The sequence below is a fragment of the Sceloporus undulatus genome, chromosome 4, assembly GCF_019175285.1.
Source record: "Sceloporus undulatus isolate JIND9_A2432 ecotype Alabama chromosome 4, SceUnd_v1.1, whole genome shotgun sequence".
NCBI lineage: Eukaryota > Metazoa > Chordata > Lepidosauria > Squamata > Phrynosomatidae > Sceloporus > Sceloporus undulatus.
Genome location: NC_056525.1, coordinates 202,175,910 through 202,190,216, shown reverse-complemented (window position 1 = coordinate 202,190,216; position 14,307 = coordinate 202,175,910). Strand labels below are relative to the sequence as shown.

The following is a 14,307-nucleotide window of genomic DNA, read 5'->3' as shown; positions in this document are numbered from 1 at the left end:
AACATTTTCAAGTGTTCAAGGCACTTCACATACATTATCACATAAATAATCCTTGTAACTCTGTAAAGGTATACCAGATTTATTATCCCTCATCTTTAAAATGAGAGGATTGAGACTGATAATGTATGATTTGCCCAATGCAATCTAATGAGTTCGTGGCAAAGGAAAGCCTCAAATTTGAACTTTGCATCTCGGCATATTAGCCACTGCATGAGCAGGGCAGGGGCAGAATTCATTTATGTACACTGAGAAAAGGACTTTCCCATGTTACAAGAGACTGAAAAGAATTGTCATGATTACAGAAGAAATACATATATTAAATAACATTTTAAAAGGGGGGCATAAGGAGGACACAAAGTAATTATAGACAAGGTCATGTCACAAAGGCTTTTCAATGCAAACTCTATCTGTGAGTATCCCAAGGCAAGTGGAGTAATTGGCAGCAAGCAATGAAAATTCATTTTGAATGACTAACCCAGTGCCATTCTTAGAAAAGTATCAGTTTTTAGCAGCAGGTGGTGAACATGATTTCATCAAGGTTTTTTGACTTACCACATGAGACTAAGGTCCGAAACATATGGGCCAAAAGTGCCAGCTTCGGGCCGATATGGGGGTATGGCATACAGATGACACACACACACAGATCAGTCCAAAGTTGTGATGCAGCCACCTATGGCAGTCCAAAGCTGCCGGCAAAAGGAATGCAAAAAAGTGCTCTTCGCCGGTGGCCCATTTGGGACCGTGGTGGCAGCCAGCCTCAGGACCACGGGGGCTGGTTGCCATGGTCCCATACCAAACAGGGTGCGACCAGGGCTGGCCACTCTAAGCTGCCAGTCTGCTTGATCCCCAAGGTATGAGGCAATCAGATCCCTCCTGCATCCTGAACATTCATTCACCCTTTATACATACGTGTACACACACACACACACACACACACACACACACACCACCAATAGAAAAGTAGGGAGAAAGCTAGACTGGAATCCTACTTTACAACATTCAGCCTCTAGATTTTTCTCTAAGTGGATTCATGTGTACTCTCACCTGTATTAAGGTATGATGCAACTTACTATACTAGGTTACTACTTCCTGAAGTCACCAACATGGATTAAAAATCCACTGAAAAATGAGATAAAGAGCTGACTGGAAGCCCTCTAACTGAAAATCCACTAAAACAACCAAAAACATGAAAAGCGCTGTCATTCCAGGCATTTATGTATATTAATTTGAGCAGGCCACTCTTCCAAATGCTGCTAGGGATTTTAGCAGGGATAGTAGACAAACAACTAAACAACCTCCTCTGAACAAATCTTGCCAAGAAATCCCATGACAGGTTCACCTTAGTGCAGTGATGGCAAACCTTTTTGTCATGCCCAGCCTGGAGGACGGCTTGGAGGACTCAGAGGATGAGCTAGAGCCCCTGGGACCTGAACCTGTAATGGAGGAGCCAGAGCCCCTGGGGCTTGAACCTGTAACGGAGGAGCCAGAGGCTGGCCCTAGTTCTGCCAGAGCCGAGTCTGTGGCCCCTCCAGAGGTTCAGCAGTCAAGTTTGCCTGGTGCCGAGGCTGTGGACATGGAGGAAGATCTGGGCAGCGTGCCTACCTTCAAGGAGCGTCGAGCAGAAAGAGAGGACCTTCGAAGATCTCGGAGGCTTTATCAGAAGCGTGTTCGTAATCAGACACAGCTGAAGGCCGGCTCCTTGCCTTCTTAAGCACCTGGAGCATGTGTGGTTCTTTGCCAGTGGATATCTGACTCTTTTAGAGGAAAGACTCTGTCTCTGGCTCCTTTGGCTTCTTGTCTTGACTACCCAGAAACCTTGACCTTGGACTGCTTTATTGACCTGCCTCTCTGATACCCTGAACCTCGGACCGTCTGACAATTCTCTTGGTAATCCCTTTTGGTAGAGCTACTGTGAATCTTCAGGACCTTGTAGCTTACACTGACTTTGCTGTTCTGGGGGTGGGGGTTGTTTGTTTGAGAACTAGCTGTCTTATCAGCCCTTTGGCTGCTTTCCCGGACACTTTTGGAGATCGAGTGCCCAAACTCAAAGGTGTCCCTGCACCAGGTGTTACCAGGTACGGGGGGGGGGGGGGGGGGGGGGTGTGATTACCTAGGGTTTCAAAGTCTTTGAGTCTCTGGAGAGACAGCTAAAGGCACGGGAGGGTGGGGAAAGAGGAGGAACAGATGTGCGCCTGTTTCTACTCTTCTCCGACCCTCCCATCTCTCCGCTTGCCCTCAGGTTTGCCACAACTGCCTTAGGGTATCCATAAGTTGGAAACAACTTGAAGGCACACAACAAAAACAACAAAGCAAATGAATATTCAGCTAATTCTGTTTAGGAAGGACAAAGAGGAGACACTGATATTTTCAAAGGCCAGGGTGTAGACATCCGTGTGTAATTCACCATCAAGCAGTAAGAGACAGATTTTGAGAATGCCAAGGGCCAAAGAATCTAAACAAGGAAATAAGCCTAGAAAACCTTTGAACGATTTCTGACAAAAAGCATTTCCCCCCCATGTAATCTAAAGAACAAACAAAAAAGATACAAGGAGTATTCGGGGCATGGAATGAGAGGTTCTCTAGCAAAGCCAAAGTGTGGAAGCTCCTTATTGGTGTATCATGGATAGCATGAGGCCCTCGAACATCTGTGCTATCCAGTCTCATAGAGTTGACACTTCAAACAACAATATGTCTATGGAGTTTTTAAACATTTTCAAGTAGCAATTGAAATAATATTCACAATTATTAATTTCCAGGTTAACAGTTATGTGGTCTTTCTGGAAAAAAATGGAATGGAACATTCCTGAAATCCCCCCTTCCTATGTTCTAAATAATGTTATCTGATTAAGCACATTTATTTTAACCATTATATTCACATGCACACAAAGCTTTATATGAAAATTATTTCAATAGAATATTTATAACAGAAAGAGAATAGCATACGCTTCCCTTGTATCTCATCAAAAATGAGGATACCTGAAATAACACTTTTATAAGGTCATGTATCTAGTAAGCTGTACCTAATAAATCTTATAGCATAATTTAACTTTCTCTCTCTTCTCTAGGCTGCATCAACAGGAGTACAGTCTCTAGATTGTGGGAAGTAATAGGGCCACCCTATTTCGCTTTGGTCAGACATTACCTTGAATACTCTGTACACCTCTGTGTACCACAATTCAAGAAGGCTACTGACAAATTGGAACATGTCCAGAGGAGGGCAACCAAAATGGTAAAAGGTCTGAAAACTGTGCCCTATAAGGAACACCTTAGAGACTGAGTATGTTTAGCTTGGAGAAGAAAAGATTAAGAGGTGGTATGATAGCCATGTTTCAATACAGTGGTGCCTCGGGTTACGAAAGTAATTCGTTCCGCGGCCGCTTTCGTAACCCGAAAAGCCTTCGTAAGCCGAATTGCCATAGGCGCTAATGGGGAAAAGCCGCGATTCCGTGCGAAAAAGCCGAAAAAAGCACCAAAAGTTTTTTCGTAACCCGAAAAAACATTCGTAACCCGGAACAATAATTCCCTATGGGATTTTTTCGTATCCCGAAAATTTCGTAACCTGGGTATTTCGTATCCCGAGGTACCACTGTATCTGCAATATAGTGGGACCTTGGTATCCATGGACTTGCTGTGGCCACACTGCCATTAGGGAGAGCCTCCACTGCCCCCAGTGGTGGTGTGTGCATGTAGCCTTGCCACTACTACGGACAACAGAACTTCACCTGAAGGCCTGTTCTCCATAATGGTGGCACAGGCACAGGGACAACAGGGTCTGTTCCTAATGGCCACATTGCAAGCACCACGACTGGTGAGAACAGGACTTGAGCATCCACAAATTCTGGCATCTGCGTGTGTGTGTGTCTCCCCAGAACAGATCCCCTGCAGATACCAAGGTCCAACTGTATTTGAAATACTGAAGATCAAGTAAGATTGTTTTATGCTGTTCCAGAGCCTAGGACACGGAGCAGTGGATTCAAACTACATGAAAAGAGAACCCACCTAAATATAAAAAAGAATTTCCTGCTGGTAAGAGCTGTTTGACAGTGGAATAGGCTGCTTTGGTGTGTGGTGGAATTTCCTTCTGTCAGGGGTACTTTGATTATATACTCCTGCATGACAGGAGGTTGGACTGGATAGTCCTTGTGGTCTCTTCCAACTCTATGATTTATGTACTCAAGGGTTCGCACAAGAGCGATATGCAAAGCCACTGAAAATCTAACTGCCTTTCAGGATATCTGGACCATGCCTGTTGAGGTGCTTCAAGTTCAGTACAAACCAGACCCAGAACTACCTACTGATGAAACAACTGCCTGAGTTTTAACAGTAGCTCATTGTCCTAAGTACAGATTTCTCAACAGGACTATCAGATGTTGTGGCACTCCTGTGTCTTTAAGAGCCATCTTGGGCTCCAGGGAGAGTTCAGGCTTGATGTTTTCAAGGACTCATTTGTCTGTCTTTTTGGTTGTCCACAGTATCCTCTTCCCCACCACCACATCTCAAATGATTTGCTTTTTATCCACTTTCTTCACTGTCCAGCTTTCACATCTATACATGGTGATGGAGAATACAATGGCCTGTATGATTCTAACTTTAGTGCTCAGTTGTATATCTTCACTCTTTAGGATCTTGTCTAGTTCTTTCATAGATGCCCTTCCCATTCATAGTCTTCTTATTTCCTGACTGCAGTCTCGATTCTAATCAATGTTTGATACAAAGTATGGGAAATCTTTTAACTATTTCAATTTCATGCACTGTCTAGGCTGAATTCATGTAGATCCTCCATTGTCATTATTTTTGTTTTCTTTATGTTCAGGAGCAAGCCTACCTTTGCCCTTTTTTTCCTTGACCTTCCTTAGTAATTGTTCCAAGTCCATGATGTTTCCCCCTAGTAGTATGGTGTCATCCACATATCTGAATTGTTAATGTTCCTTTCTTTTATCCTCACATCTCCTTCTCCTAAATCTAAACCTGCTCTTCATATGATTTTTTTCTGCATATAAGTTGAACCGGTAGGGTAATAGATTGCAGCCTTGCCCAACCCCCTTGCCAACTGGGAAACATTCTATTTCTCCATTTTCTGTTCTAATAGTAACCTCTTGTCCTAAGATTTATTGGCATATTTTAGTTAACACTGGAGTTGATACTGTCTGTGTGGACTGTAATAGTTCAACTGGAGTATCATCTGTTGGTGATTTATTCTTGCCAATTTCTCTTATTGTAACTTCCACCTCACTTTCTAGAATCTGGTGTTCAAAGTCGTATGCTTCTTCATTCCATGTGTTAATCATTTTTTCATCTCTTTTGTATAGCTCTTCTGTGTATTGTAATCAACATCTTATTTCTTCTTGGTCTTATTGTAGTATGTTCCTCTTCCTATCATAGAGCATCGCAGCCTCTTGTTTGAGCTTCCCTTGAGTTCTCTTATCTTGTGGAAGAGATCTCTCATTCTTCCTTTTTGGTTATTGTCTTCTATTTCTCTGCACTGATTGCTACAGTGGTCTTCTTTATGCTTGTGTACCATTGCTGAACAGCTGCAACCCTGGTTCTGGTTTTTGTTCCTATCTCATTTTTGTTTTGCTTCTCTTCTTTCCTTAACTGCTTGAAGCTAGATGGCCATCTATTGGGGATGCTCTGATTGGATTTCCTGCATGGCAGGGGGTTGGACTGGATGGCCTGTGCAGTCTCTTCCAACTCTATGATTCTATGACTCTATGATTCTAAGCATTTCATATGTTATACATTGTGTCTTCTTTTCCTTTTTGAACACTAAAAGTATGTTCTTGCATTCTTCCTTGATTATGTCCCTGCCTTCTGATCATAGTTCTTCTAGTTCCCAATTGATTATGCTGAATAGCACAAATCTATTTCTTACATTATAAATTCTTCTGAGATATTGTTCAGATCCAATTTTGATGTAATAATTGTTTTTGCTTTTTTTCTTCAGCTTTACTCTAATTTTTCATATAAGTAGTTCAAGTAGTTTCACAGTCTGCACCTGGCCTAGTTTTGTACAATAGTACACATACATTTTGTTGGGTTTTTTTACATTTTAAAAAAGCAAATGAAACATGCCAGCTTCTCAAAACCAATGTTCCCTTTCCTGTGAGCATGTATTTTCTGGTTCTGAGTGTTTGGGTATAAAATATGCTTCACTATACACTCACAAAAAATCCTATGGACATGGAGCATTTTAATCTAAAATACAGCGGAACTTCCAATGTATTTTTGGAAGTGAATAAGAAAATACCACAGAGCCCATTCTGGACAAGGTTTGATGATGATGATGATTTATAGCCCGCCCAATCACAAGGAATCCGGGCGGGTTACAACAATAAAAATAAAGAGAATAAAATAAAATACAAAAAATAAATGAAATACAATAAAATTAAAGAGAGCCAAGTGAGTACATTTACAGTTAGGCCCGATGGAAATTGAGCGTCTCTTTTTCACTCCCTCCCAGGTCTGATGATAATGATAATAAAACCAAACAAATTTAATCCAATCCAATCAATATCAAAAGTGATTTTAAAAAAAAGGTTCAATTTTTTGTAAGAAAGTCACAATGGTTTTTCGGGCTATGTGGCCATGTTCTAGATTTTCTTCTTGACGTTTCGCCAGCATCTGTGGCTGGCATGACAATTTTTCTAGTGGCTGCATACTGACATTGGACAATGAAAGATCAAAGGAGAACTTGACAAACACCTTTCCTCACTCACCACTAAGTCAGAAAGGTCAGTACCAACACAGCTTAATCCAAAACTCTTAATACAACATATGCAGTTACAGTAAAACAATATGCATTTGGATCAGTTCTGTCCCTCGAATCCCTGCATCCATTTATGATCATTCAGCTTTGGCTTACATATTTTAAGAAGACATTGTTGCCACTACCTCTGTAAATAAAACCCTGTGTTCAGATCCACACCTATCAAAGCTGTGGCTTATTTTTCCACTTCCATCTCTCTGGCAAAGCCAGTCTCTGCATCTGGAACACTGCATGAGAGTAAATAAGTCGGCCCTCCATTTTCATGGGGGATCCATTCCGGACCCCCCCCCCATGGAAACTCGCTGATATTCAAGCCCCATAGGCTTGAATGGTGGTACTTGTGTGCACCCCATTATGTCCCCCCTCTCGCCACTTGAACATAAGCAAGAGCATGAATTCCAAGGCCACACAAACAGAGGGGCGACTGTACATGAAAAACAAATGCATACAGGGTTAAACTAATGCTCCACTAGGAGATACTGAAACATTCATTCAGCTCTCAGTTACCAGTGCTACTGAGAAAAACTATGAGCAGCAAGACATCTAGAGAGAACCAGGTTGAGAAAGAATGTATTATATAGAAATAATGTACAAACTACAGGTTTGAAACTACAGTAGTCCCTACACATTTGCGGCTTTGACATTCACGATTTTGATTATTCACAAGGTCAAGCCACCATGTGTGTGCACACTCCTCCCTCCCAGGCTTTTCCTTGGCATCCACCCAACTGGGAAAGAGGCTTGGGAGGGTGTATCCATGCCACCCAAACCCCTTTCACAGGTGGATAGGTGCCTGGGGAAGGCAAGCTCTCTGTAGCATTGAAAAAGAGGTGGGGGAATTGTGCGCGCACTTCCCCCCCCTCCTCCAATGCCTCAGAGAGCTTGCTTGAGCTCTCTGAAGTATCAGACGAGGGGCAAGAGCACTGCACACAAGCAAGCTCTGAGTCATCTGAAGGAAGGCAGGGGATCCCCTGCCACCCTGGAAGGGCTTGAAAGAGTTTCTCCCAAACCTTTCCAGGGCAGGAGGGCCCAAAGGGAGGAAGCTCTCCCTTCCCCCAAGCCCCTGCTGCCCTGGAAATGCCTGGCAGGGGGGGGGGGGCAGGTTATTCACAGTTTTTTCACATTCACAGGGGTCTTGTTCCCCTAAGCCCTGCGAATGTGAAGGAACGACTGGATATTGGAAAAGAGCATCACATCTGTGAGTAAATTATATCTAGTTGTTGCTGCTTTAAAAGCAGCTTAGGTTTAGTACCTTTGCAGGTTCACATTGGTAATGGTGCATTATAAATGAAATACAGTCGCCCCTCCAAGTCTGTAGACTTGAAATCCACGGACTTGGAAATCCATGGCGGAGCAACTGCCACTAATGTGAATGGCGCTTGAATATGCACACAGTTTGGAACTCACCGGGGGTGTGTGCCCGGAACAGATTCTCCCTGAGTTCCAAGGGCCAACTGTAATTATTTTTATGTTAAAATGCTCTTGCAAATAAGCAACTTGTATATTAGCATGTTTTTCATAAGGTAATTTCACATGTAAAAAAAATGAAAGCAATATTCTAACATGTACACACTTTGTTCATATGAAACCTGAGACTGCACACTCACTTTGCTATATATCAGAGAAAATCCCACCATGCCTTGCAATTGGCCCTAGCTCTTCAACATGAATTTGTATAGAAAGCCAAAGAAAAGCAGAAGAGAAACAGAGCTACCTTTTTAAGATTATTTGAGAGTATAGTGGAAGCATATGCAGTTCTGTCTATAATATAAAAGCAGTTGAAGTTGCATGTGGTTATATGCTACTGAAACATCTGAGAACCTAGGGGAAGATTATAAACACCTTTTCTTGCCCAGTGACTCCTGTGTCTGCCTACAGAAATACATGCTATGAGAGACAGTAACAGCTTACTGGAGAAACATCATCCTGAAAATGGCTAATATCTGGCTTTGGCAACCATTTCCAGGTTGATGTCATTTCCTTTGTGATAGTCAAAGAATTGGCAGTTGAAACACCTGGGGACTAGGGGAAAACTTGTACATATTTGTGTTCTCCTGAGTAACTCAGTTATTTTATTGTTACAGTCGGCCCTTCTTATACATGGATTTTTTTATACATTCAGAGTTTGAAAATGTTCAAACCATTTTTATACATTCAAGCATCCAGAGTTTGAAAATGTTCAAAAAAAGTATAAATTTCCAATATCAAACCTTGATTTTCCATTTTTTATAAGGGACACCATTTTGCTATGTCATTATATTTAATGGGACTTGAGCATCCATGAATTTTGTTATCCACGGGGGATCTTGGAACCAAACCCCAGCGTATAACAAGGATCCATTGTATTTCCCCTATGCTCTGAGTTTTCTCAAATATAAGAGTTTGGGAGGTTTAAGATTAAAAAACAATTAATAAATTACTGACAAAAGGTAATGCAACAAGTCTGCCACTGCATGGATTATCTTTACCAAATTCAGTCTCTAATAGGGAGGCCTAACATTTAAATAAGGAAATGTGAACTTTGTATTTTGCTGCATGGTGAGTGCTCACATCTGCAGATGGTATTAAGGGTCATTTGAACATAACAGAACACATTTTCCCATACAATGAGCAGCAAAAATTACAGTCCACCCAGACCTGCCATCCATGGATTTGAGCATATGTGGATGGCAGGCCCACGGTGGGACGGCAGCAGAGGAGGAGGAGGAGGAGGAGGAGGAGGAGAAAGGAAAGGGAGGACAAAGAGCAGCAGGGCGATGGAGGAAAGTAAGAGGAGGAGGAGAAAGGTGGAGAAGGTGGGGAAGAGGAGGAGGAAAGAAGGAAAAGGAGGAGGAAGAGCTGAGAAGATGAGGAGGAGAAGGAAGAGGAGGACGAGGGAGAGTGGCGGAAGGGTGATGGAGGGGAAGAGGAAGAGGAGGAAGGCAGAGGAGGTGAAAGGAGGAAGAGTGGAGAAGATGAAGAGCAGGAGGAGGAGGTGGGAAAGAAGAGGAGGAAGAAGAAGAGGAGAAAGAACTGCAGCGGCGGCAATGGGGAAGAGAAGGAGGAGGAGGCAGGGAAGTGGAGGAAGAAGACGTACTTCCCCTGCTGCCTACCGCAGTGAGAAAGGCAAAGCTGGCATGGGGGGGGGGGGGCAAAGAGCCATTGTCCTCTATGGTGGCGCAGCTGCCTGCCCACTCCACCACTGATTACTATGAGGCTTGAGCATCTATGAATTTTGGTATCTGCGGAGGGGGGGATAAATGGATCCCCCACAGATACCAAGTATACATTGCTTTATTATATTTAAAACTTGCCAGAAATAAACAGCAAACTTTTTATTTCTGGCCAAATAGCACGTTAAAGCCTATTAATATGGCTTATACCAAATGTCAAATGCATACATTATCTAGTAAACCTGTATGTGCACCTCTGTTATATTATTTCCAGCAGTAAACTTAAACAGTGGGGACGAGAGGTTTTCACACAGGATTTGATACTTTAAAATCCTGGTCGCGTCAAAGCTCTCAGATGCATCCAAGCACATGTTTAATAACACATGTCTGTCTATTGATTGGACAAAAAACCTACAAAAGTAGACAGTGGCATTCAAGTCATAAAGCTGGAATTGCCTCAAGTGGACACAGAATTATGTTCGTTAGGGAAATGAACCAAATAGTCTCTTGAGCAAACGAATAAGCTATGTAGACACTGTATCCAATGTCACTTTTTAAAAAGTGTCTGCACTGAAGACACAAAGGATTATATACAATGTTACACAGCAAAAAAGTACAAAGGATGGCGTTATTATTTCACATGTCCTTATGCAGCCACTCTCCCAAAGTAACTAGCATTAGGAACACCAAGTCTGAGTCACAATGAGCTTTGTCAAGAGCTAGTGGAGGAACAACTACTGGTAGCACAATTAAGGTAATGATCTGATACTTGCTCAAACATAAATACAGGGTTTGCTCAAGTGTTAGAAGGTCTGAAGTAGTAGAATTTACACTACTGGCAAAGGCCTTAGATAATAAGGATAAGCAACTGTGATCCTCTATATATTTTTGGACTGCAATTTTCCTAATCCCTCACTATTGACTATCCCTAGTACAATAATTTCCAAAATACACCAAACAGTGAAACCTTTATTGGACCAACCAAAATGCACAAAATACATGATGCAAGCTTTCAAAGTTTCACCGGCTTCTTCATCAGGCAAAAGCGTTAAAAATCCAACAGGACAAAGAAAAAAAATGATGTTTAAGCCTACATTTTTTGTCAAGATGTTGTTATAATTGTTCTCAGTTAAGATGGTACAGGGTGATATCCATGTAAGGAGAGGCAACTCCTCCCTTTTGGTCATCTAGGCTCTGGGACACAAAGAGTTGTAAAGCCCAGGAAATAAAATTTAAACTTAATTAGTAGCACAAAAAGAAACCTATTGTATATACTCATGTATAAGTCTAGAAATTTAGGTCAAAAAATTGACCCAAAAAACTTGAGTCGACTTATCCATGAGTCAATGTAAGTACTGTATCTTAATTCTTATTTAAAAGAAGGAACCATCTCCTGGTGAAAAGCAAGATTATAGTATGTGAAGCACCAACCCTCTCTATTCTCTCATCCATCTTGCCTTAAGAGTAAGCACAAAGAGCTATGTCTGCTGGAATTTTATAAGTTCTTTGACATTGTTTTGCTTTGCTTCATCCTTTAGATCCTTTGCTATATGCCCCTAAATTTTACCCTCGACTTATCCACAGGTCACAGCAAAATCCATAATTTTGGCCCGAAAACTTGCCCTCGACTTATACATGAGGTCGACTTATAGTCGAGTATATACAGTACTCGCCTCAGACAGGACTGAGACAACCTGGATCTCAAAGAAGGTTTATTTTATATTACTAAATAGCTACATTAAGACAATGATGGGGTAAAGTACAAATCCTCTGTATCCAATCTATTTCCCTTTTCAAGAAATTCTAATCATTTTATGTAAGAACATTCTCTAGCTCTCAGAAACACAGAACCTTACAACAATGAGTCTGTTCTATGAAGTGATCAAGCAAGAGAACACCTAATTTTCTACTCTTGATATCCATAATATTACTAAAATGTTTTCTTATTATTTGACTATATATAATTTGTATGTATAAATTTTCTAACAAGTTATTTGACCAAGTGCCACACACATTATATAGCAGAACATAGCAGCATCAAAAATGGAGTTAACTAATCTGAATCAATGTAGGTTTTCTTAAATATTTAATGTCAACACATCTTCTAATTCCCTAAAATTGATTGGGCTCCAATTTGGTATGTTCAATATGTATTCAATAAAAAGAAGTATGTTGTCAGTTTTCTGTAATGCCATACTTCAGATAGTCCAGAATCATTAAGACATAAAAACTGACATGGTTCAGACAAACGTTTGAACACTCTTCTCTCCCTTAAATCTTGTGAAAAAGTAATGTATTTATGGTTACACTTTTGGGAGGTCATTTCTATTCCTAAAGGAATGATTGTGGAAACTGAAAAGCTATGCAGATAAGAAACGAGGATTCTTTAGCTACTCTTCATGTCTACAGATGTCTAGCCTTGAACCTGCTCTTTACATTAATTGACAGAAAGATGCATAGACGATTAAAATATTTGGTTGTAACCAACTGTGGTTTTGCATGGTGTAGAGCATTTGCACAAAGTGGGGCACTCAATTTCTACCAGTCTCACATACCCAATGCATCTGCCTATGTCCCCTGAAAGCTATTCCTGATGGTTGGGAACTACCAAGAATATTGGTAATACATTCTTTGCAAGGAGACTGCAAAAAGTAGGAAGGCAAATATACAGGAGACTAAAAACTGCTATGTAAAATGGCATTTATTATTATTATTATTATTATTATTATTATTATTATTATTATTAACCTTTATTTATAAAGTGCTGTAAATTTACACAGCGCTGTACATACAAATAAAGCATTAATATAATGCTTCCATCGTGTGGAACACCTTTCCACATGAGATCAGACATGTGCTTGTATTGCCCCACATGCTCACCGAAAGTATTTTTATACCAGCATTTCTTGTATGATAAAAGCCAAGTCTCACCTATGTTAATGAATTTTTTAAACTACATTTGTATTTGTATTTCGTTACTTTAATTTATGGGTACACTACTTAAAACCTTTGGCATAGCTTGGTTTATAAATTCTAAAAATAAATATAATTTATTTACAGTTGGAAACTACTTAAAGGAACACAACAAGGGCACAGGAGAAATCCACATTCAGGTAATGACAAATCTGTATCTCACTTGCCTCAGTTAATACCCAGAACACTGGGTCACCACTACTTCCATCATCTAAATTCATGAGCCCTGTGGAAAGAGAAAAAAACTTCTACCAAGCCTCTTCAGCAGTGCACCTGAGTCCTGATGGAAAGAAAAAGCAATGTCAGCCCAACAGAGCAATTCCTGGATGACAAAAAAGAAAGCTTTCTCCCCCACACACAGTTGTCATCACTCATCTTTACAGTCTGCATGTCTGCATGTCTCCTGAGCTGCCTGGTGAATTATATTTGCATGACTGTGCTTGTGCCCTGTGGGGAAAGGGTAGGCAATGGAGATAGAGAAATTGGAAGCCTTTCACATAAAAAAAAAACCTGGAGAGATTGGAGAAACAGAAAGCTGCCTCTCAAGTCCCTAATCCTACTAGATGGAGCAATGGTAGTAGAGCCTGCACTGACATTTGGAGGCAGTCTACTCCAAGGCAACATTTCTGTCCAGCTCTTCTTTGCACTGGTTGCACCCTAGGAGTACATTAGTGTGTCTCTGAACTACTACAAGCCACTTTACTCCACAATGGGGAATTGTGTTTAACTCCCTGTGATAAATGGGAATTCCTCCATATAAGAGAGCCTTCTCCCCTGAATAACAAAGGGTTAAATGTGAGGAATGGGTACTGTTACATTGTGAGAATTGACATCACTGGTGGTGAGATGGCAACTGTCCAATGAGATGGGCTGCTGACTTCAGCATGTCTGTCTGGTCTCAGGCCTGAGAGTCAATGAGGTGCTTCTAACCAGCAGAACTATAAATCCCATCTGATATAGGAGTAAGATTAGGAGCATGTACTAGTACTAGTCAGTGACATCGAATTTGGATTTATTTTACTGGCTTGGTTGAAATGATTGTACTTTAAATTTGTGCCCGGAAGACAAGCTGGTCCTTCATGTAATGTTATTCATTTTCTATAGAACTCCTTTAGTTAAAATAAAACTTTCCTTTAAAGTACTCTGACTCCTTTTCACATGCCTTAGCTTTGCTAGTTCTTCACTGGGTTTGCAAATACCAGTGAAATATCCCCAGCGACATCCCAATGCGTTGTTAAGGTGTAAGATGTTAATTATTGGATAGTGGCAGCGAGTTCTTTGGGTAAAAGGCTGTCTCAAGGGGTCCCATCCAGTTCAGCAAGAGAGGAGGGGGACCAGCAGGGAACTGTCACACTCCCAGATTATCTTAAATTTTAGAAGACAGTCCTTCCCAGCTGGATTGTAGTTAGATTCGCT

At 41.1% G+C, this 14,307-nt stretch overlaps 1 protein-coding gene across 1 annotated transcript in view; it reads right to left on the bottom strand.

Annotated features, from left to right (window-relative positions):
- CHD7 (chromodomain helicase DNA binding protein 7) overlaps window positions 1–14,307 on the bottom strand; it is a 190,702-nt gene that overhangs the window by 135,260 nt on the left and 41,135 nt on the right. The gene's annotated exons all lie outside the window — the stretch shown is intronic.